We start from the raw sequence: 24,164 nt of genomic DNA, 5'->3' as shown, positions 1-24,164 counted from the left end.
TATGGGTGTGGAACTTAGATTGTGAACAAACGAGCAAGTTTGCATGGGGTAGGCCACGCATAGAAGTAAGATCACTACAGGTAATTCAGTCATTACCGGCGGCTTAGATCGGCGGTTGTTTAGCCGCCGGTACTAATGGCGGTTTATCTGACGGTTTGGCCGCCGGTGAATACCGGCGGCCCAAACGGTCGTTATTGAAGCTTATTCCGCCGGTAATAGTGGCGGTCAAAAAACCGCCGGGTAAACCGACGGCTTTAAAATTTACCGGCGCTATACCGGCGGCCAAAACCGCCGATGTTAAGTGATTTACTTAACGGCTGTAAAAGCCGCCGGTAAAAGCCCTAAAATGAACCATCCCGAGCCTCCCATTTCATTTCATCTTCTCATCATCTCTCTCTTCGGCCGTGCTCGCCCGTCTCCTCCGCTCGTCTCTTGAGTGACCGAACCGCCTCTGGCCGCCGACGATCACACCGGCAGCCCTCGAACTCCCACTGTAAGGCCACCGACGAACATCTCGTTCTGATCCCGTGCGCGACGCCTCCTGCGAGGTGAGGGTTTTTTATTTTTTTAATGTATTTCGCTTGAGTAGATCTAAAACTGAATATATGGGGTGTAATTTTAGTAGCAATAGATCTAGTGAGCGGTTTGTGAATTAAGATGTACTTTGTTGTGGAGAACTATGCTTCATGTTGATTTGAGTTCTTGAGATTGAACTATTCAAATACAAGATGGCTTGATTTATGTTGAAATGTTTTATAATTTTCTTTGGAAGGGTATACAGAATGTTTGAGAGCATTTGTGTGCCTTCTTTCTCAATGGTAAATATTCATAGTTATCTTTATGTGGGTTTTCTATTCAAGAGTTTTCTTAAAAATGTATGGATTTGTTATGATGGCTTTTGGTGGAAATATGAAAGCTAATTCGACATATGATTAATAGTTCTACTTGTAAGTTTTAAATGCATCTTTTATATGCTTCATTAATAATGAGTTGATTGGGAAGGGATTTGGGATCTTTTGCAAAATATTTCCATTGAGTTTATAATTCATTGTAGTTAAAATGAGTGTAAGGTGATTCAAATTATCTTTCATGTTATGTATGGAATAGAGGGCTGTTGAAATGGTTCTTTTGTATTTGTATGAAGAAGTTGGGTGGTTGTTGGGAAGTGGAATGTTGGCAAGCATGCAATACTTTTCTATCTATGCCTCCCCCTTTTACTGCCCTCACTACATGGAAATGTTGGAGTACCTCCAGTGGATGATGAGATTAGAGAGTGTCGCCTTAGATGTACTTTGTTATATGCTTTTTGTTTCTCCCCCTTTTACTGCCCTCACTACATGGAAATGTTGGAATACCTCCAGTGGATGATGAGATTAGAGAGTGTCGCCTTAGATGTACTTTGTTATATGCTTTTTGTTGATGATATTCTACATGTTGATAAGACTAGAGAGGGAGTTGAAGGTAAACTCGAATTATGAAGGTCAATTTTAGAGTCTAAAGGTTTTCGCTTTAGTAGATCTAATATATAGTGTAATTTTAATAACAATAGATCTAGTGAGAGGAAGTAATTAATAAAAGTACACATTTTAGATATCTTGGATCTTTTGTTCAGAGTGATGGTGAAATAGAAGGGGATATTATCAACACAATTCAAGTTGGATGGTTGAAATGGAGGAATGAATCAGGCTTGTTATTGTGTGATAGAATAGTCCCCCTCAAACTTTAATAAAAATTCTATAAGATGGTGGTGAGATCTGCAATGCTTTATGGTGGACCGTCGGTGTAACGCCCGGACAGCCGCCGGTAAAACACCGGCCATAGCCAGCGGCCAAACCGATGATAAACCGTCGGTGAAAAAAACCGCTGGAAATACACTGCCGGTAATGGTTTTCGACGCCGTTTTTACCGGCGGTCTAGTAACAGCCGAAAAGCCGCCGATAATTTTTAAAATTGCCGGAAACCATTACTTAACCGCCGGTTTAGGCCGCCGGTAATCGATGAATTTCCTGTAGTGGATGCCAAGCCTTCCACACCAATTCGTGCAGAATGACGATTGTGGGTTCACATGAAAGAATGTTTGCACGAGCTAGACACATGTGCTTGTTCACGTGGACGTGTCTGGGTCACGGATGCGAGCTACACCAAAGCAGAGTTTTGCTGGGCATGGGTTTTGCGAGGCATAAAGTCACGCAGGCAGGGTCTGGCTTGCCTAGAGAATGAAAGCAGGAAGTAATGAGCATGGGTTCGTGCAAATACACCAACATTGGACTATTTGATCAAGCAAAATTGAGAAGAGTCAAATGAAATCGAGATAATTGATTGTTTGCGTGGATTTTGTGGCAGAACTATATGAATTTTTATCCAAAATCATTGTTGGAAGCAAAAGAGATCAATTTTGGTTGTGTGATAGATGCAATTTTTTGGAGGCTATGAAATTTGGTGGAGCCATGGATACATGCACCTTGACGGTGGAGAAGACAACGATAAATCATGTGGTTACACATTCTGTCAAAATCAATGTGATGAAATTTGATAGTAAAGGAAACTTTGCCATGTGGAGATGTGTGGTGATAGATGCATTGTGCTCTTTGAATCTAGATGATGTTTTAGATAGCGATGAATGTCCTGAAGAGATTTTTGGGAGAGAATGGCTAAAGACAAACAAGAGTGCTTGTGACTTGATCAGAAATTGCCTATCTCAGGAAACCAAATATTGAATGATGATGGAGACTTTTACAGTAAAATTATGAAAGACTTTGGAGGAAAAGTATATGATGAAGAGTGTGGAGAATCATATCCATATGTTTTAGATATCATGATGAATTTGTTGTTTATTGGTGCTTTAGAGACTAAGTGCTATAAGGTAGTCATTAAGGCATGAGTTCTAAAGATATATCTTAGAGTATTGTTTTATATGAAGTGAGTTTGTCATCACAACCTTTATTATATTCATGGTAGAATAATGATTATAATGGCTACTATTGTCGATGATTCTTCTAATACCAACACATTATGGCATATGAGGCTAGCTCATGCTGAAGAGGCTTCACTTATAGCTTTGATGAAGAAAGAATTGATCAAAAGAGGGAGCATCTACATGCTCAATTTCTATGAATATCATGTGTTTGGCAACAAGACATTAGTATCCTTTGGTACTGCTATCCATGATACAAAAGGTATTCTTGAGTATGTTCACACAAATGTTTGAGTCTGACAAAGACAATATTTTTTTGCGGACGACGATATTTTCACTTTTATTGATGATTGCTCAAGATATATTTGGGTGTACAACATGAAGCGTAAGAGCGAGGTACTGGAGATCTTTTTAACTTAGAAGAAGTGCATTGAAACTCAAACTCATAAAGAATTTGATATATTAGATCAGATAATTGGGGTAATTATATATTAGATATATTTTTGCTAGAGTGCTAGAGATTTGGGATAGAGCACCACATCTCTATTTGAGAGATACAACAATAGAATGGGGTGGCAGAGAGGATGAACAAAACTTTGGTGGAGAAAGTATGGTGTATTTTATCCAACACTATGTTGGATAGAGTTTTTTGGGCTTGGACTATAGACTATAGTTATCACTTGGTGAAATGTTTTCCTTCATCAACTATTGGGAAGAAGATCCCAAAGTAGATGTGTTATGGGCATTATGCTAGAGATTATTAGCACTTGAGAGTTTTAGAGTGTCCAACTTACTATCATGTTCAGAATGATAAATAGGAATAAAAAAAGAGAAGGAAATCTTTATTGACTTCAGAAGTAGAGTTAAGGGCTTCAAACTCTATAATCAAGGAGAGAATAAGATTTTCATTTACAAGAATGTTATATTAGATGAGGTGAGCATGTTGACGCATCAAGACTTTGAATAGATGGAAAGTTCTATTGGGACCACAAATACACTATAGATATTGGAGTTTGATGTAACTCCATTTGTTTCGCAAAGTCTAATCATTTCTACCTTGGTACCAAATTTAGTTGTAGATCAGAAGGCAGAAGATGATATTAAAATCCAGCAAATTTAATTTACAGAATAACTCCTTTTCATAAGTATTCATGTCATATATTTGCTTAATATAGCTAGTCCTTTGAAAAATGCATTGTAACTTGGTTGCCTGTGTTTTAAATTTGCAAAATTATATTAAAATATTTGCATATCACATTTCACTCTCATATACATAAAACACAATGAGTGAACATATTTGTGTAGTACCGATTAATCTTTATTTTGTGTGGGTTTTGAGAGAGATATATATTTTATTCCTTGTGAGCGCTACATTGTATTAAGCTGTGACTTGATTAATTTCTTCATTTTTATTTGTAACCTTTCTATGAGGTTCTCACTATTGTGTAATGTATTTTCTTCATAGTGTTAGGATGATTTGGTTGTTGTAATCTTGTTGTTTGTTAGTTGAATCCTAGTCTGGGGTTGGACTCGGTATGAATGTAGGCTAGTAAGGGGATGAACCGCATAAAAATCTTCATGTGTTCTTTTTTTTTTTCTTTTTGCACTCTCTTGTGATTTATTTTTTTGAATATCTATCTCATTAACATCATTATGTTTTCTACAAAATATAATAAAAAAATTTAAATTACCGCTATTTTATTTACAACTCAATTCACCCCGCCTCTTGGGTTGCCATAGTGTTTCTCATTTTCTATCAAATGCATACAAAGCTGTAATGATTTTAGTGAACCGGGTATACATATCTAAATTGACTCAATATGTTTCATGAGAAAGAGTTTATAATCATGTAAAAGTAAATTCATTCATGATTATTTTACTTCATTAGTGTCTTCATAAGTAATGCAATATTTTTCCCAAATCTCCTTATCACTAGCGTAAGTAGAAATATGCATGTAATCTTTAGATTTCAATGCATAAAAGAAACAATTCAAATATTTTGCATAAAGTTATGCAAACTTACAACCTTCTAAAGACTATTTTGTAAGGGGTATTTCTACTTCAATTTAGTTCAAAATTTGAAGGTAAAGAATATCAAAATTGTGTTATGTGCCACATGCGAAAATCAATTGATTATAAAAATTTGGACAAACAAACTTTCTAAATGTCAAATGATATATTTTTGAGAAGTGGTGGCCGGGTGGTTGAAAATCCTTCCAAGGTGTTACAATTATCAACTATGCCATTAGATCTACTCATGATATTAAAATCTAAAATAGTGAGAATCCACTCTGACACCAATTGAATGTTCTCTTATACCAATTGAAAAAGTTCACAATTAGCTTTAATAATAATTGACAGTGCTATGAGGCACACCGAGAATAGGGGTGGGGATGAATTGGTAATTTTAAAAATATTTTACTAATAAATCCTTTATTTAAAACTAAATATTAAAATATATTGAAGCAATTAAAAAAACAAAATTGAACAATGTAAAATACAACTAAAAGTATGTGCAATTCTTTTTATGTTTTAATTTTTTTAAGAAAAGTAATAATAATATTATTTTTTGTTTATTTTCTAATTTTTTTTTTCTTTTCAAAAAGCTAGATCAAATAAAAAATAGTTACTAGAATCCTCTCCTTCCTTAGAGCTCTTCACAGAGAGATCCACACGCTTAACCAAAGACCGAAGGTGCAGGACAGCCAGAGCAACCATGTGAGTCCCCTTACACTTCCTTAACTCCCTCAAGGCTATTTTACTTCTTTCAATCTCACCTCCTTTCTCCTTTTGAAGTGGACTCTCCATGCCCTCTTATAAAAAAGAAAATGTCACTTGACTAGACTCTCCACAAAAAAAAAAAAAAAAAAAAAAAAAAAAAAAAAAAAAAAAAAAAAAAAGTGTTTATAAAATGGGATCTAAAATATTCAAAAATTTAATTTTCAGTTGTCTGCTCGTACAATACGATTCAAAGATCATACTAGATAATTAGTTCAATGGAACATCAAATTGTCTAACGTGAACCAAGGTTCATCCGGTGAACTCTTGGGTGAATCGTACAGTCCGATACATGATCGTACTTTATGATCAACATAATAATTAGATCCGATTTTTTTCCCATAATCCTTAGAAATAAATTAAGAAATTTTAATTTATATTCAAAAGTATAAATTTGATCATACAAAATAAGAACCGTTCAAAATTATTTATTTTAAGTAACTAGGATTCGACGGTGGGGTTTCTTGATATAACTTGTCGTACAGTACGATGTCGTGGTTATACATACAATTAGTTATATTTAATATTTAATTGATCAAGTATATTAAATATTTTAATTAATTTTTGTTTAAATAGAACATACAGTACAATCTAAATTATACAGTAAGATTAACAGAAAAATTAAAATAATCAATCTCACTCCTTATGTGTTTGCATTGTTATTAAGCGAACATATACCTAATATAGAAATAAATAAATAAAAAGAATAAAAATACAAACTCTTATAAATTTTGATTGATTTATATATGAACACACGATGTCTTGAGTCTTTATCCTTTGCTTTTTTTTGGGGTATGATGTACCTGAAAAGATATTAATGCATAAGAAAAATATCTAATGTATAATGCATAAATAAGTAGATAAATATCCCATAATATTTGTAATGATCAAAATACATTAATGCCAGGCTCTCGGACTACAACACCTATTCTATATAGCCATCATCTGCTCCATATACTACATTTTGCAGGAAAGAAGTAATGCAAAAGTAATGCGAAAGAAAGGCAAGGAGGCATGGGGGGAAATTGTGAAAGCAATACAACTATTTGGATTAAAATTAGAAAAGGTATACAGTTAGAACCTCAAACTGGAGGAGTTTTAGCATGATTATTTCTCTTATCTCAAGATGGTTTCATGTTTTGTCGTATCTTTAGCTCTTTTTTTTTGAGTTGTGATCCTATTTCCTCAGCCTCTTTATAACTTACCTGTTGGACAAGTGCCTTTTGTTGCTCACTATATATGATTTCCAATGTTTGTTAAACTATGATGAACAGATTTTTATTCACCAGCCAGTACTCTCTCGGATGGTCTTTGTGGCAACTGGGGAATGTTTCTTTCTTTTCACACATTGTCATGATTGCTGGGTGTAATTTTTCAATATTGTGAATCCAATTTTGATTCTTTTCAGCTAACTTTCTATATTTTTCATTATTTCCTTGTTGGTACGTTTTGCTCTTTTTTGCTACTGTTCATGTGGTTCTCTCTCACCTCACTTTATTATGCTAGAACTGTAATCTCCATAAAATTATAATTAAGTTCTTTATTTAATGAAATTGATCAATTTTCACAAAAAAACAACAAAAAACGTTAAACTATTATGCTTCACGAGCATACACAAAATAGAATTAGCAACCTATGTTGTGGCAATATAGAGATTACTTCACCATTGTCACATCTTGTTGAGTGTTTTTTATTCTGGTCAATCATAGGGTTGACGGTAGATTGAGGGGTATCCATTATGCGGACAACATAAGCGCAGCAGCGACGCATAAAATTTGTGGCCATATTAAAAAGTATAGATGTCATTGGCCCTGAAAGTTGTCGAGCTGATATGGCTACTGCCAATCAGATTTGTTTCCCTTGCGAACCCGTGACCTCTCGTCCCAAAATAATTATAAATAATTTGAGGCGTATTGTTACCAAGTTTCCACCAAAATCCACCTCATTTTAAACTAATATTCATAATTATGAATCCTTATGATCGATACTTATGGGCCCCATTCGAGGGGGTGCGGACAAAACCCGTGAACCTACTACAAACAATTACGCCAAAGCATCCTTTTGTCGCTATAGGAAAGTTCCCGAACCCGTGCCGCCTCCTTGCGAGTCGCAGCCGTCCGATCGTTACGCCAGTTTTGGGAAGAGAGAGAGAGAGAGAGAGATCATTATTTTCATATTGACTAATTTTTTTATCATATATAAATAAGTTAAAGAGCATTTTATATTAGACATGAAATTTTATATGAGAATTTCAAAAAAGAAAACGTTATTGGGGCTAATCTAATTTCAAAATTTCACTATCATAATGTGAATATTATGGATGACACATTTCTCAAGAATAAGATAACTCATTAATAATATGAATCAGATGAGATATCATATGTAGTAGAGATATAAGTAGCATTGAGGTGTTGGAGTTCTCATCAAGCGATGGTTTGTGGTGATTTAGTCGTTCTCCTAATTAAAGTGGAGGCAAAAAACTAGTAAGATGGGAATTAAATATTAGTTGTTGTTGAAGCATCAACATTAGCAAACAGATGACAATAAACAAATAAAGTTGGACTTTAGCCAATAGTTAGAATCATGCTTAGTCATTATCTGTACAAGTTCAAAGATAAAAAATTAGGAAGCCAGACATCATATGCCCTTAGCTCGTAAATTTTGAACATTAACAAGCATTAGACATTTATCAATTAATAACATCAAACATTGACCATGGGTCAATGATTTGCTCGATCCTTCTATTTATAGGAGCTGAGTAGCAAATGAACAGTGAGAGGGCGCCAAATGTTAGTGGAAAACCAACACTGAACATTGGGGAATGAGTAGGAATGTCTAATGTAATTGGCAATCAAGAAGGTGGATGACATATATTAGTACCTAACGAATCTCAAACAATTAAATGCATTAGACAATGATTAATAACAATTATTAACATCAAGTGATGGTCAGTGGTTTGCACAATCGCTCTTCTATTAGATAATTAGATAGGAAATAAGAAATCATACATGAAGCACTAAAGGCTAACGTGATAAAGTCATTTGTATGTTTTGAATTTTGGTTGACTTGAGTGTTAAATGTATGGTGACAATCAATGATCTACTCAATTATTCACTTAAGATAATGAAAGTTGGTGATTGGACTGGTGGGTGTCAAACATCACTAACTATCCAAATTTAGGCATTAATCACATTACAAGTATATATATATATATATTACATTCCATATGCAAGTGGTGACATGACAAAAATTTTATAAAATCACCGAAAATATTTTAGACCTTTGTAGTAAGAAAATTTGAGCTTGTTCTATTTATAACAAGTTATATTTTTCTTTTATGTTATCTAATCCATTAGGCTTAAGAAAATTTCTTGAGGCTCCCAGTGCTATAGAGCTAAATTTTGGGCGCAACAATGCTATGTAAATCTTCAATGCTAACTATGGTTTTATTTTGGTGCTTATAATTAGAGAAGTTGGCGCTGCAACATACAAAAAGGAGTCCTCAGTGTAATTGATCTGAAAACTATAGTGTGATATAAGCTGCAGCACTGCTTAACACTTATAATTTTTTGCCTTTTTTGAATAATTCATATACAAATACAACTGAAATAATACATTTTAACTAAAATTTAAATATAATAAATAGTATATAATTTATACTTAACAAATTTTCCTCATCATAAACTCTTGTTTTGTCCTCAAGCAATAATAACTTTCACCCACTGAACACTTAATAGTCAAAATAAAAATTGATAATTTAAAATTACTAAAATATAGGATAATACAACAAAAGTCTATAAGTAATTTAGAATGATCAAAGTTATAATTTTAATATAAAAAAGTCATAACAACTATCCCAATCAGTCATCCTTGCTATTACTTAATTTGAATCAAACCACTATATTTGTAAATATAAAATTAACTTCTAAATATAGGAAATCCATTAGTGCACCATCACATGTACTATTTCACTTATTTTTTCATTTTTTTATTTAAGTAGGAGGATACATTTAAATTTAAGCTACAAGTGATACTAATTTTTGAATATACTCTTTTTTTTTTTCTTAACAATATTTTTTCTTATTTTTTCATATTTTTCTTTCCTATATTATTTGTGAAGTACATTAATGATTTTGAATAAAAACTTTTGTTTTTCATCCTCTTGCAATCCTATTGAATTAATGTAAGGATTAAATAAGATCACTAGTACCATTTTCAAGTTTACTATAATCCTCCTAATTTAAGCTACTCACATCTTTTCATTAAACTTAATATTTATTTTTTAATTCAATTTTTAATGAGTTAATGTATAATGTATAAATTCAAAATTAAGTTGTTGACTCATTATATATATATATATATATATATATATATATTTAAAGAGAGCATGTATATAGCAGTATTGAGTAATACCGAGCATGTACCTAGCAGTACCGAGCATGTACCTAACAATATTGAGCAATACCGAGCATGTACCTAGCAGTATTGAGCAATATCGAGCATGTACCTAGCAATACCGAGCATGTACCTAGCAGTATTGAGATATACCGAGCATGTACCTAGCAGTACCGAGCATGTACCTATCAGTACCGAGCATGTACCTAGTAGTATTGAGCAGTATCGAGCATGTACATAGCAGTACCGAGCATATACCTAGCAGTACTGAGCAGTACAGAGCATGTACATAGCAGTACCGATCATATACCTAGCAGTATTGAGCAATACCGAGCATATACCTAAGAGTATTGAGCAGTACCGAGCATGTACCTAGCAGTACCGAGCATATACCTAGCAGTATTGAGCAATACCGAGCATATACCTAGCAGTATCGAGCATGTACCTAGCAGTACAGAGCATGTTACCTAGTAGTATTGAGCAATATCGAGCATGTATTGAGCAGTACCGAGCATGTAATGCATGATACCGAGCATGTATTGAGCGGTAGCGAAACTCTCAATTAAGGATGAAATAATCCGATAGACGCATCCTTTCATCTCTCGAAGTCGGCCCCACATTGCCAAAACGATGTGTTGCTTTGTTCAAAAATATGATTGAGCGGCAACTTAAATAATAAAAGGTGAGAAATTGAAGAGAGGGCCACACGTTCATTTTGCTCTGTTCTGTCTGCTTCCGTGTTTTTGTCCGATGCCCCAAACTTTGACGTCCCTCTGCAACGCTGCCCCCGGTCTGCCTTATCGTCAAGCACGAGCCCGCTTCCAACCACAAAAAATCAATCTCCATTTCATAGATAAATCCTCCTGTCAAGCCTGCAAACCGCATCCTCCTCTTGCCGACAAACAAAGAAAATCTCGTCGCCTAACACCCCTTTTTTTCATGCACCTCTCACTTAAAAAAAAAAGATGAGACCTCGTATCGTTGATTTTAAATATGATTGGGAAGAATTTAAATTGAAGACCATACGCCGTCGATCTTTGATCCGGGTATAATGGTTATAAATTTTGAAGACCATATGCCGTCGATCTTTGATTTGGGTATGATGGATTAAACTATTGAAGACCTCGTGCCGTCGATCTTTGATCCGGGCATGAAGAAATATCGGTAAATGCCGTCCCGATTTCTCCCTCGGTGGGGAGGAGATGTCGTGAGGCTGCCGAAATTTCATCAAAAATTTTAAAGAGCAATGTCAATTTGATCGTTAACCTAAAAATAAAAATAAAAAAAAATTCTGGAATTTGAAAAATTGCTTGAAGTGGAAAACTCGTCCAAATTTTGGATAACTTCCTTTCCACAAGTCTTTGAAACTTCCTTGCATGCCAAAAGTAAAATGACTTGAAAACAAATTTCCTACTAGAGTTAAATTACTTTTTGACCTCGAATTTGTCAAAACCTTGGGTTCCATGGATCAGACCATGGTCAGTGAGCTCAGACCCATGTCTTGGGTCAACCGGGTTGACCGAGTCAACCCAAGTTGACCCAATTGGCTCTAATGGGTCTATTGAAGTAAAAATAAATTTAAATTGATTCAAATCCTCCCCAAGACTCAATCCACTCCCTCATTGGGTCTAATTGACTGGTTTGACCAAGTCAAATGCTGATCTGGTCAAACCTGACCCTTAATGGGTCAAACCTGACCCATTAAGGCCCATTAGAGCCCAAATCAAATCCTAATCTATTCAAACCCCTTTTATGGCTCAATCCCTTAATCCCATGGACCTAATTGACTAGGTTGACCAAGTCAACACTTGACTTGGTCAACCCAAGTCATAATGGGTCAAATATGACCCATTAAGGCCCATTAAGAGCCATTAATTGTATTTAACTCCCTCCTTATGGATTCAAATTGAAAGCCACGCCTAATTCCCTCTAATTCCCATACTAATTAAATTAGGATCTAATCCTAGCCTTTTGTAATAGGTTAGGATGTTTAAATAGGAGAATTTAGGGTTTCTTAAAAAAAGGGAGAACTTTTGGTGTTTTTGCAATCTCTCCCGGTCTAAGAGCTCCCGGCCTCTGAAATTTGGCAAGAGAGTTCCTACGACATCCATCCACCTTCCCCAACCCAATCCCAACGATCTCAGGCCTCCAGCGACGAGGACTCCGGCCACCCGAGGAGAACAACGTTCCAAGGAATTTTACGATCGGTCCAAGGCGTTTCGAAGGATGATTTCTTCTACAAAAAGGAGCATGTACAGTCTACAAGTACAACAAGCCCAAGATCTTTCGAATCCACCGTGTGGATTATGTACAATCACAAACCCTAATCTAAGGCTCTTAGATCTAAATAACTTGTTGTACACAACATATAAAATTGTGTTCCTCATTCCCCATGATTTCTGTTCACTATTAGAATCTAAGTTTAAAATTTCGTCCGATTTGGTTGATATCGAGGAAGAACGAGACGTTTTACTATATTAGGGTTTGGATTCGCCCTGTCACGAGCGGGAGAAGATGTTAGTATTACTACGTAATTGCTCGGTATTGGTCTTCACAGAGCATTATTTCTCGTTATTGCCAAGTTATACATAGCAATTCTAAGTAATACCTAATAATATCGAGCAAATACAGAGCAATACTGAGCAATACCAAGTTTTCTAGAAAAACTCAGTATTTCTCGGTATAACTCAGTATTGATCTTCGTAGAGGGGTATTTCTCGTTATTGCCAAGATATACCTAGCAATACCGAGCAAATATCGAGCAATACCGAGCAATACCGAGTTTTTAGAAAAACTCGGTATTGGTCTTCCCAGCGCGGTATTTCTCGCTATTGCCAAGCGATACCTAGCAACACCTTGGATTTCTCAGAAAAATATGTATTTTATTTTAAAAGATTATTTTTAGAAAATTATTTTGACTGTACTGACAGATTTCTATCTTGTACTTCTATTTGACTATTTTATCATTATCTAAATAATTAATACCCTAATTATTTGACATTACAAACTATTTTCAAACTATTTGTAAACCTCGTTAGGGTGAGCAGTTGGTCTCTCTATATTTATGTATTATGAATCGATTTATTTTTAATTACATTAATTTTCAAAATTTATATATTTATAAGTATTTTAAAATTTTTTGAAATTACTTATAATTAAATCTCCTAATTTTGGGAGATCCACTCTAATGAAATTTTAAACATAGATTGTATGTGTGCAGAGCAAATCATGGGGGAGTGTATTAGTGAATGGTTGAGTCCCAATCATTCACTAATCACTTTGTTAGGATCATTTACTTTTTTTTATCATAGTTTGCATGTGTAGGATTCACCATTACTTAGTTTAGGCTATCCTAGAGCTAAGGACATGGTGTGTTTATTTTGTTTGTGTACTCCTTGTGTTGTTATCTTGAGGGTTAGTGCAAAACTCTATTTAAACCTTTACAACGTAGTGACACCTTAAGGACATTAATTAAGGACTTGTCTAGCAAACTTAAAAAAATTCTAGGAGCTAGGGTAAATCACCGATTGACATGAAAACTTTAATATTTAAACTTAATGACATTGTAAACCTCTCAGAATTTTCTAGGAATTTTTAGGAGCTTTCAGACCCCCAACCAACCTGAACCTTAGGCAATTTTAACTAACTACCTAAAATAGGATCTAACCTAACCACACAAGCTTCACACACACATAGAATTGTTTGCTAAGGCACCACTTCTAGACTTAGGCTAGGCCGGTATTTTCTTTTCTTGCTGTATGTCGGGTTTTTTGAGTTTTCATTGCATGTTGTGATGAATTGAATTGCTGTGTTTGCTTACTTTTACTGTAATATGGATTGATGTGATTTAGCTCTAGATTTACCCCTAGGTTAGGAGCGCCATATATATGTTGTTCTTCTTACAGGTGGCCATACTCATGCAATGCTAAAAGGGGGGCCCTGTCACGATTTCTAATGATGTTTTATGCAGGTGCTTGCTGAGCTCCCCTAAATAAATGAGGGATAAAAATCATTAATAATAACTGCTACAGGTGCTACAGGTGGACTGCTTAGCCCTCAATAATTAAGAGCATGACCAAGCATAGCTTCAATGGGTTGCTTTTATATAACTGCTTGATATTATAACTGCTTGGGATGATTTTGGTTAGGATAACCTTACAAGGACTTTAGAATTTACTGCTTTTCATTTAATGTAAAATTTATAATATTGGTGAGTGTTGTGAAATTGACATATGAGTGTGATATTATTATCCAACTCAAATTCCAAAAGAAGAAGGCATCCTCATAGGGGAGAGTCTTCTTCCAGTTGGAAGATCGAGCTGGATGGCTTTAGATATCCAAAGAGAAAAGGGAATACCCCCTTACCAGGGGAGACTTGTCTCTTCATTTGGATATTCAAGCCACGACGGATCCAAGGAGTTCAAGAAGGAGAGATCCAAGGAGTCCAAGGAGGAGATTTATAAGGAGTACAAGGAGGAGAGATCCAAGGAGTCCAAGGAGAAGAAGACTGAAGAGTTGAAGACTTGAAGACCAATATCTCACTCAAAGTCATTTGCGTCTGTCATAGGCTTAAAAATCCGGGTTGTTGGCAGTGGTGCCCGACCACTTTATTTTCTGTTGACCTTAGTTTGTAATTAAAAGGCAGTTGGACTATGGACATTTATTTGATTTTTTGATTTATATTGATGTGTTTACCTGATTGCCCAGTAGAAATTACCTGCTTTTTTCTAGGTTTTTTTCTTGCATGTCGCTTTATTTTAGCCTGGAATTTGTTAGGCTCTTCTAAGGACTATAAAATATTTTCTATTCATAACTAATTTCTAAAATTTTAAGCTTAAATAACTTAGAAACTTATCGAATCTAGAGAATTAATGGGGTCGTCCGGGGTCGCATGCATATTATTGCATTTCTTTTTCTTCTTCTTATAAGACACCTCCCTACCTGTGGGTAGAGTCCGGATAATCTAGCCTATGAGGATGAAGTGCCGGACCTAGGGAGACACAATCTTTTCTAAAAAAATATTTTATATTAAGCCTGTTTTTAAAATCTAATGCATACTTGATTTAGACTTTTCAACCAGCATGCATTGCATTAGAAACTAAATAAATTAAAATTTAATTGCATTAGCTAGGGGCATTTACCCAACATAAGTCCAGGACCAATTAGGAAACTCTCTAGATGTTAGTCATGTTTCGAAAAACTATACCACCCACCCATCTTTCATAATTGACTTGACAGCATGATTTTGAATCGATTAGGTGATTAGCTGACTTCCCAATCCAGGCTAGGGTAAGTCCAGATCTTTGTACTGCATTAGTTAGAACACGGGTGTTAGTGTATGTAGAACACTAAACACAACTTAGATTTAGGATTCGAGGCTACTACATTTAGTCTCGTAGTACGCCTAAATAGTAGGTAAGTTTCCTTCCTCAGGGACTATAAATCCTACTTATCTACATCACAGGATGACGTCACCTCCATCTTTTCTCTCACACATGTGATTGAGTGCTTGATTTCCTTTCTCCATATTCTCTCTAGTACCTTAGAGCCTCCAAATGCTGGTGTGAACCATGCATGTTGAATCATCCATTTGGGACCTTTCTCCCCTTTGAGTAGGACCTTCTAGTCTACACCCTTGTGCCAACCTCATTTTTATGAAGGGATAATATATGATCCTTAATCGAGAAAATTCTCAGGTCGCGGCCTGGGATGTAATTAACCATGGGGGCTTGCGCCCATGGGAAACTTGACCCCACATCTAATAAACCCCTCTCGAGCTGTTGAATCGGGTGGGGGAAACCCGTTATGATTAGGTCATGTATATTACTACCCATCAGGGTGTGTTGGCGAAAGCCTCTATCCTCAATGGTTAGTCATATGCATGATCTAATCTGCCCTCCCATCGACCTATTCGTGTCGAGTGTAATGGCCTGCGATCGTTTTGTCCTACGGGATAGTGTGGCCATACCCTTTGCATTTGATCCCCGCGAGCAATGCTCCTTTGGAGGTCCACATTACTGTGCAAAATCGAAATAATTACCCTCTTTTGGATTCTAAGCCAAAGAGATCGAAGTTATCTACAATGACTCCTTTTAAATATTAGAATTATTAGAAATATAAAACTCACTTTTTTATGATAAAATTTCTTTGTAAATTTTATCTTTATAGACATGTATACAAAGCAATCAACTCACAAAATAAAGTCAATCTACGAACAACTCAAACTCAAATCAAACACAACTTAAACAAAACCCTACAAATTCCTACACAAAATTCTCCAATGAAAAAAATAAAAAATAAAATGCTCTATAGGCTCTCCAAACTCTCAAACTAAACTACAAATTGCTCTCCAAAGCTCTCATGTACAAGCTTCTACGACTACTTGAGGTGACACAAATCTAGCTGAAAAGTCAAAAGCAGGCTCCTCCACCTCAAAAGAAAATAAAGGATAAGGATAAGAATATTCAACTCAACGAGGCCGTTATTCCACAAGAGCCTCCTAAACCCAAGGTGGCCAGTGCAAATGTAGATTACAACATATTATCCCATCTCCGTAAATTACCTGTATTTCTGAGTGTTTACGACGCCCTTCTGATGTCTAAAAACCTTCGGGAAACACTCATTAAAGCTTTACAAAATCCTGAGTAGTATGAGGCATTCTTTGTTGAGCAAAACATGAAAGAAGCTTTGTATATGCAGAACACTGCTGCAATCACTTTCAGTGATAGTGATTTGCTCCTGGGAACTGCAGAACACAATCGACCATTATATGTTACAGCGGAGAGTAACAATATTGAAATAAATAGAATTTTAATTGATCCAGGTTCTTATGTTAATCTAATGAGCCTCAAAATGCTTAAAGGATTGGCCCTGGACGTCCAATATTTGAACAGAAGCACATTGTTTCCGCAAGGATTCAATGAACAAGAGCAAAGAACCCTGTGATCTTTAGTCTTGCATCTAAACTTTGGATAACTTAATACAGAGGCGACATTTCACATCATTGATTCCAATACATCATAGAAAGCACTTCTTAGAAGACCATGGCTCCACGAGTATGGTATAGTGCCTTCAACACTTCATCAATATATAAAATACATTCGAGATAATGAAGAATTTAGCATTGATGGGGATGAATAACCATTCTTGATGCACGAAGTAAAAATCTACGATGATGCAAAGTACTTTATAGATCAAAAGTCAAAAGGAAGTAAACTTCCTAGAATTCAGGCTATTATGCTGGACAAGGAAAAGTTGAAAGATAAAGATGAGAATAAATAAAAACAAATTTGCTCAGTGCCTCATCTCGGTAGTGATTCTGAAGAGGATGATATCTCCACGACTTTCAAGCCCTTAATCATAGGGAAAAGAAAAAAATGAACTATCAACTATCTCTTTTGATTACGAAACTAATCACACAAACAAGGTGCGGTGTTCAAGCAACCCAATCGTTGAAGGAGAAGAAGAATTCCTTTTTCAACCCAAGGGTACTACAAAATCTCAGGAGAAAGGAGACCCAAGACCCAGTTCCATATCTAAGAAACTGCATAAATGTATCAATTTCAATGATAAGAGTGTTTAAAGAACAAATGTCTACAGATATCATCAAAATAGTGCCTATGCAGGCGGCACATTTCAAAACATTGACTACCTCACCAATTACAAACATAGAAATGCTAAAAACTTTTTATGACCCTCCCAAAAGAGATCTCAATGAACGTGGATCCATTTTTTATGCATCAAGAGTAATACCGCATTACATTACTCATGAAATAGAAAATGAAAATGAATGGGATTATGAAGATATGTGGATAATTATTCCTCAATATCCTTCACCCATTATGAGAAAACTATTAGAAAGAAGAATCTTTTTCGTGCAAACAAACAAATGAGGTCGTTATTTTAGAGAACTCCGGCACAATGGGCATGCACAAAGACCTGCTGGTCATGGCTTGTCAACAACATAGGGCCTTGTATATGCTCGACAGTCACATCTTACATGAGCATCATCCTATCATTATCTGGAGTACCCTCAACAGCCACGTCTAACATATGTAACCTCCTACAATGTTACAGACAAGGAGTAGAGACCATCGGAGTCTAAAAATCAAGTTGAAGATCTAATAGTAGGTCTAAAAGAATCTCTAAAAGAATTCAAAGAAGGTGACCAAGCTACTATGGATGAGCTCAAAAAAATAAACTTGGGTACTGAAGAAGATCCAAAACCTACATTCATCAGTTCTGATCTCTCGCAAGACAAAGCAGAGGAGCTAAGAATGTTACTTCTTGAATATAAAGATTGTTTCGCATGGTACTACAATGAAATGCCTAGTTTATCACCAGAGGTGTTAGTGTATAAACTCTCAATCGATACAAAAATGCTGCCTGTTAAGCAAGCACCCAGGCGAATGCGACTTGAAATTGAAGAACAAGTCATTGCTAAAACTAAGAAGCTTATTGAAACCAATTTTATTCGAGAAGAGAAGTATGCTAACTGAATCGCTAATATCATTTTAGTGAAGAAGAAGAATGGTAAAATTTGTGTCTGTATAGACTATCGGGATTTGAACAAAGCATGCCCAAAAGATGATTTTCCATTGCCCAATGCAGAACGTATGGTCGATAACACATTGAATCATGACATGTTCTCATTCATGGATGGATTATCAGGCTATAATAAAATCAAAATGGATCTGGAGGATGAAAAACATACCTCATTTTGAACTCCCATTAGCATATATTGCTACAAAGTGATGCCATTTGGTTTGAAGAATGCTAGAGTTACTTACCAAAGAGCGATGACTCGAATTTTTTATGATCTTATCCATAAAAATGTAGAATGTTATGTGGATGATTTGGTTGTAAAAAGCAAGGATCAACATGAACATGTAAATGATCTCAAAATTATATTCGAAAAAATTTACAAATTCAATTTGAAAATGAATCTGCTTAAATGAGCTTTTGGTGTGTCATCCGGTAAATTTCTCAGATTTATTGTATGCCATAGAGGGATAGAAATGGATCCTGATAAAGTTCAAGCAATGGTGGAAATGCCACCTCCGAAAACTTTAAGATAACTTCGTTCATTATAAGGAAGATTGGCATATATCCGAAGATTTATATCTAATATCTCAGGTAGATGCCAACCCTTTTCACAATTAATGAAGAAAGATGCTCCTTTCGTGTGGGACGATGCTTATCAAGAGGCATTCAATAGTATAAAATAATATCTATTGAATCCTCCAATTTTTGCTACCCCAATTTTAGAGAAACCCCTAATCTTATATACAGCTGCTCTTGAAGAATCACTCGGAGCATTGCTAGCAAAAACAAATGAAGATAGCAAAGAAAATGCCCTATATTATATCAGTCGATGATTAATAGGGGCAGAATCTAAATATTCATGAAATGAAAAGCAATGCCTAGCATTGATCTTTTCCACTAAAAAATTACGGTATTATATGTTATCCCTTAAAATCACTTGAATATCTAAAGTGGACCATTAAAATTTCTAATGACTAGACCCACTCTCACTAGCCGTCTAGCTAAATGGGCTGTCTTGCTAATGCAATTCGACATAACATATATGCCACAAAAAGCGGTGAAAGGATAGGTTCTAGCAGATTTTTTAGCAGCCCATCATTTACCTATAGATTCTCCTCTCAATGATAAATTGCCAGATGAGAAAACACTTGAAGTGGAAGAAGGAGAAAATCTGCAAGAATGGGAGCTCTATTTAGATGGAGCTTCATCAATAAAACCATCAAAGCCACCTAAGCTTCCAACAATCCAAGTGGGTATTGGACTTATATTTATCACACCGCAAAAATGAATACTCTGATATTCCTATAGCTTAACAGAACCTCACACTAATAATGAGTCAGAATATGAAGCCTTAATAGCAGGCCTTGAGTTGACGGTTTATATGAAAATTGAGAAACTCCATATATATGGAGATTCTCAACTCATAATCAAATAAATAATAGGTGACTTCAAAATCAATAAGCCTGAATTAATCTCTTATCATGAGTATGCGCTAAAACTTCTACAATAAATTTTTGAGGTAACTGTCACAAGGATTAAGCTTAGTAAAAATGGAAAAGCTGATGCGTTGGCGAAACTAGCTAAAGAATTGGCAAATCCACAAAAGGATCCAATTCTCATAATCATTCAAAACAGACATTAAGATATGCTTTCGTGAATAATAAATTATATCGTAGATCATTTGATCAAATGTGAATATGATTTTTGGGTCTCGATGAATTCCAAAAAGTTATAAGTGAAGTTCATGAAGGATTGTGTGGTGCGCACCAATCTGGACCAAAAATGAAAATCAAAATCAAACGTATGGGGTACTATTGGCCAACTATGGTTCAAGATTGTATCGACCATGCCAAGAAATGCCATCAATGTCAAGTGCATGGAGATATCATGCATAGACCTCCCAATCCGCTACACCCTACAGTAGCATCATGGTCATTTGAAAGCTGGGGTACTGATATAATAGGTCCTATAGAACCACCATCTTCTTTAGGACACCGATTCATCTTAGCTACCACAGACTACTTCTCAAAGTGGGCTGAAGCCATTCCATTACAAGATGTTAAAGCAGACAATGTGTTAAAATTCTTTCGAGATAACATTGTCTATCGATTTGACGTACCGTGTAGAATTATATCAGATAACGGTACTGTCTTTAAAAGTGCAAAAAATTATCGGTTTATAGAGCCCCATAAGATAGACTAACGTTATTCATTGATATATAATCCAATAGCTAATGGTTTGACCGAAGCATTTAATAAAATCTTGGTTAAGCTGCTCAAGAAAATTCTCTATAAAGATAAGAGAGAGTGGCATGATAAGTTGATAGAAGCTCTTTGGGCGTATTGTACCACTTATAAAACTGCAACGCAAGCCACCCCATACTCATTGGTTTTTTGAACCGAAGCAATATTACCTCTCGAGGTTGAATTGCCATCTCTTCTTATTGATGTTCAATACGAATTAATTAAAGAAGAAAATGATCTACTACGACTTGAAGAACTTGAAGCTCTTGATGAAGTTAGACTTCATGCTCATCAAAGTTTAGAATCCTTTAAAGCAAGAATGACTATGGCTCATGATAGATTGGTTCGTCCTAGAAGCTTTAAAGAAGGTGAACTTGTTTTGGTTCACTAGAGACCTATAATCCCTCACCGTTGCCTTAGCGGAAAATTTGATCCAATCTTGGATGGACTCTTTATCATTGAAATAGTATATGAAGGAGGTGCCTACCAACTCATAGACCTAAAAGGTCAAAGGCCTATGCCACCAATTAATGGTCAATATCTGAAGAAATATCATACATAAAAGAATATTATGTATGAAAATCTTCTTGCCAGACAAAAGTCATCTGAATTCCCTCCTGAAAGACAAAAGGCAATTTTTATATTTCTCCTATAAGGAGAAAAATAAAATTAACTCACCTCATGAAAGACAGGAGGCAATTTTTATATTTTCATGCAATGAAGAAGATAAATTCAATCCCCTTCTGAAAAGTCAGGAGGCAATTTTATCCCCTTTAGCAAATAAAATAAGGGAAGTATGAAATCTTTTGCGCTCATAAACCTAAGGGTCGAGTTAAAATCTATTGGTTCAATAAGCCTAAGGGCCAAACTTTAAAATCTCCTTTGCTCATAAACTAAGGGTCGAGCTAAAACCTATAAAGTTTAATAAGCCTAAGGGCTGAACTTTAAAATCTTCTATGCTCATAAACCTAAAGGTCGAGCTAAATCTCCAAAGTTTAACAAGCCTAAGGGTTAAACTTTCTAAACCTCACATGCTCATAGAACCTAAGGGTCGAGCTAAATCAACAAAGTTCAACAAGACAAAGTTCAACAAGCCTAAGGAACGAACTTTGTAAATCTCATATGCTCATAAACCTAATGGTCGAGCTAAAATCCCCAAAGTTCAACAAGCCTAAGGGTCAAACTTTGTAAACCTCATATGCTCATAGAACCTAAGGGTCGAGCTAAATCAACGAAGTTCAACAAGCCTAAGAACCAAACTTTGTAAATCTCATATATCATAAACCTAAGGGTCGAGCTAAAATCCCCAAAGTTCAATGAGCCTAAGGGCCAAATTTTGTAAATCTTGTATGCTCATAAACCTAAGGGTCGAGCTAAATCCACAAAGTTCAATAAGCCTAAGGGCCGAACTTTGCAAATCTTATATGCTCAAAAACCTAAAGGTTGAGTCACATTCTATCAAATATTAAAGACTAAAAGTCTAAGACATCCCAACAAAATAAATTAAAAGGAGAGAAAAATGTATAAAATACATGTTTAAATATATAAAAAATACACTTGTTCGTACCAGAGTAAAGCCAAAAAAGCTATCAAAGTCTGAACTGAAGACTCCCTATCTGTAGTCTAATTCTGAACAAGCGATCTTGTAACATCATCTGCCTAGTCTGAGTGGTCTCCAACTGACAACGCAACGAGTCAAACTCCTTAGTGGATGATGTCAAATGCTGCTCTAATCTCTCAACCTCAGCAACTATCCAAGTAAATTCCTCCTCAGTATAAGTAGCTGTTGCTCGAAGCTCTCATCGCTCTCCAAAAGAGCCATCCCTCGCTGCCACAAAGCCCTGAGCTCTGCTGATAACTCTAAAAATTCAAGCTGTTTTGCTGAAATATCTTGTTGGCAACATGTTTTGATAGAAAAAATATAATTTATGTATATATAATTTTAAAAAAAATATTTAATTATCTTTGGGAATATTAAATTTGAATTTTTGTTTTGTAATGGAACCCAAAATTAGGGACAATATTTATCATCTCAAAAAGGCGAGGATATCGTTCACTAATTGGTTCAAATTACAAAGCTTTAACCTTATCCTTGTTATCATAGTTAAACCCAAAAATAATCACATTTGACCTAAAAAGATCAAAATGGGATTTAATCGAGCGTTTGACTAAGCTAATATGGATTGAAGATCATTAATTTCATAATCAAAATCACGATAATAATTGATATATCTCTCCGAAGAAACAAGATATCAATCATTATCGATTGATTGAAAATGACGATAATGATCGTTGTGTTAAATTTTCCCAAAGAGAATTAATTAAAGATTTTGAAAGATTTTTTTTGAAAATCAATTCTGGGTTTCTAAATCTCCTACGAGCGCAAGCCCTCGTAGTTAATTACATCGTAGAAAACTTGGAAATTTTCCTACGAATACTCTCGATTAAAATAGCGATACAAATTTTATTTAGATTTTCAAAGATTAATATCAAAGGAGGTTAAGGATTGGAATTTCAAGTGGGATTGGATCAAAACTGAAGACTTATTTCTGGAATCAAAGGAAGAAGGGTAGGAGGTGTTTTGGGATTCTGAATTACTTCAGAAACACCTCAGTCTATCCTAAGTGTTGGGTTTGAATTCGATTGAAAGAGATTTTTTAATTTTGGATGGTCAATTTTATTAGAAAGTCGGGATTTAATTCCCGGAGGTTCAGGTCTTATAGCTCGAGCCAGCCTCAGAACCTAAGTCTAAATTAGGCATTTAAAAGTGCCCCGAACCTAGCTAATGTAATGCAGATCTGGTCTTACCCTGGCCTGGATTGGGGAGCCAGCTAAACCACCTAAACGATTTAAAATTATGAGTCCAGTCAATTTATGTAGAGTGGTCAGGATGTTGTTTAGAAAAGTATAATGGAACGGGGTCGACATGTAGAGCAAATCCTTAATTGACCCTTAGACTTATGTTGGGTTTGATGTCTAAATAAATGTAATTAAATATTAGACTCTTTTTAATTTGTTACTAATGCGATGCATGCTAATTGACTCGATTGAATGCAAAATTGATATGTAGCAGTTTAAAAATTTTGGCTTATAAAATAGGTTTAGGGATAATCAATGTATCAAATGGAATAAATCTAAAAACTTTATGACATTGATTTGATTATGTGTGGTGATTTGAACAAAATAGGTCAAGTTTGACCAGACTTAGGTTCAATTGACTGAGTCAGCTATTGGTTGGGTAAAATGTCCAATTTTTTGAGTTCAACAAGTTTGAAATGTAGTTTTGAGTT

This window comes from Dendrobium catenatum, unplaced genomic scaffold, assembly GCF_001605985.2.
Source record: "Dendrobium catenatum unplaced genomic scaffold, ASM160598v2 fragScaff_scaffold_744, whole genome shotgun sequence".
Taxonomy (NCBI): Eukaryota; Viridiplantae; Streptophyta; class Magnoliopsida; order Asparagales; family Orchidaceae; genus Dendrobium; species Dendrobium catenatum.
Note: the sequence above shows the minus strand (reverse complement) of the source record.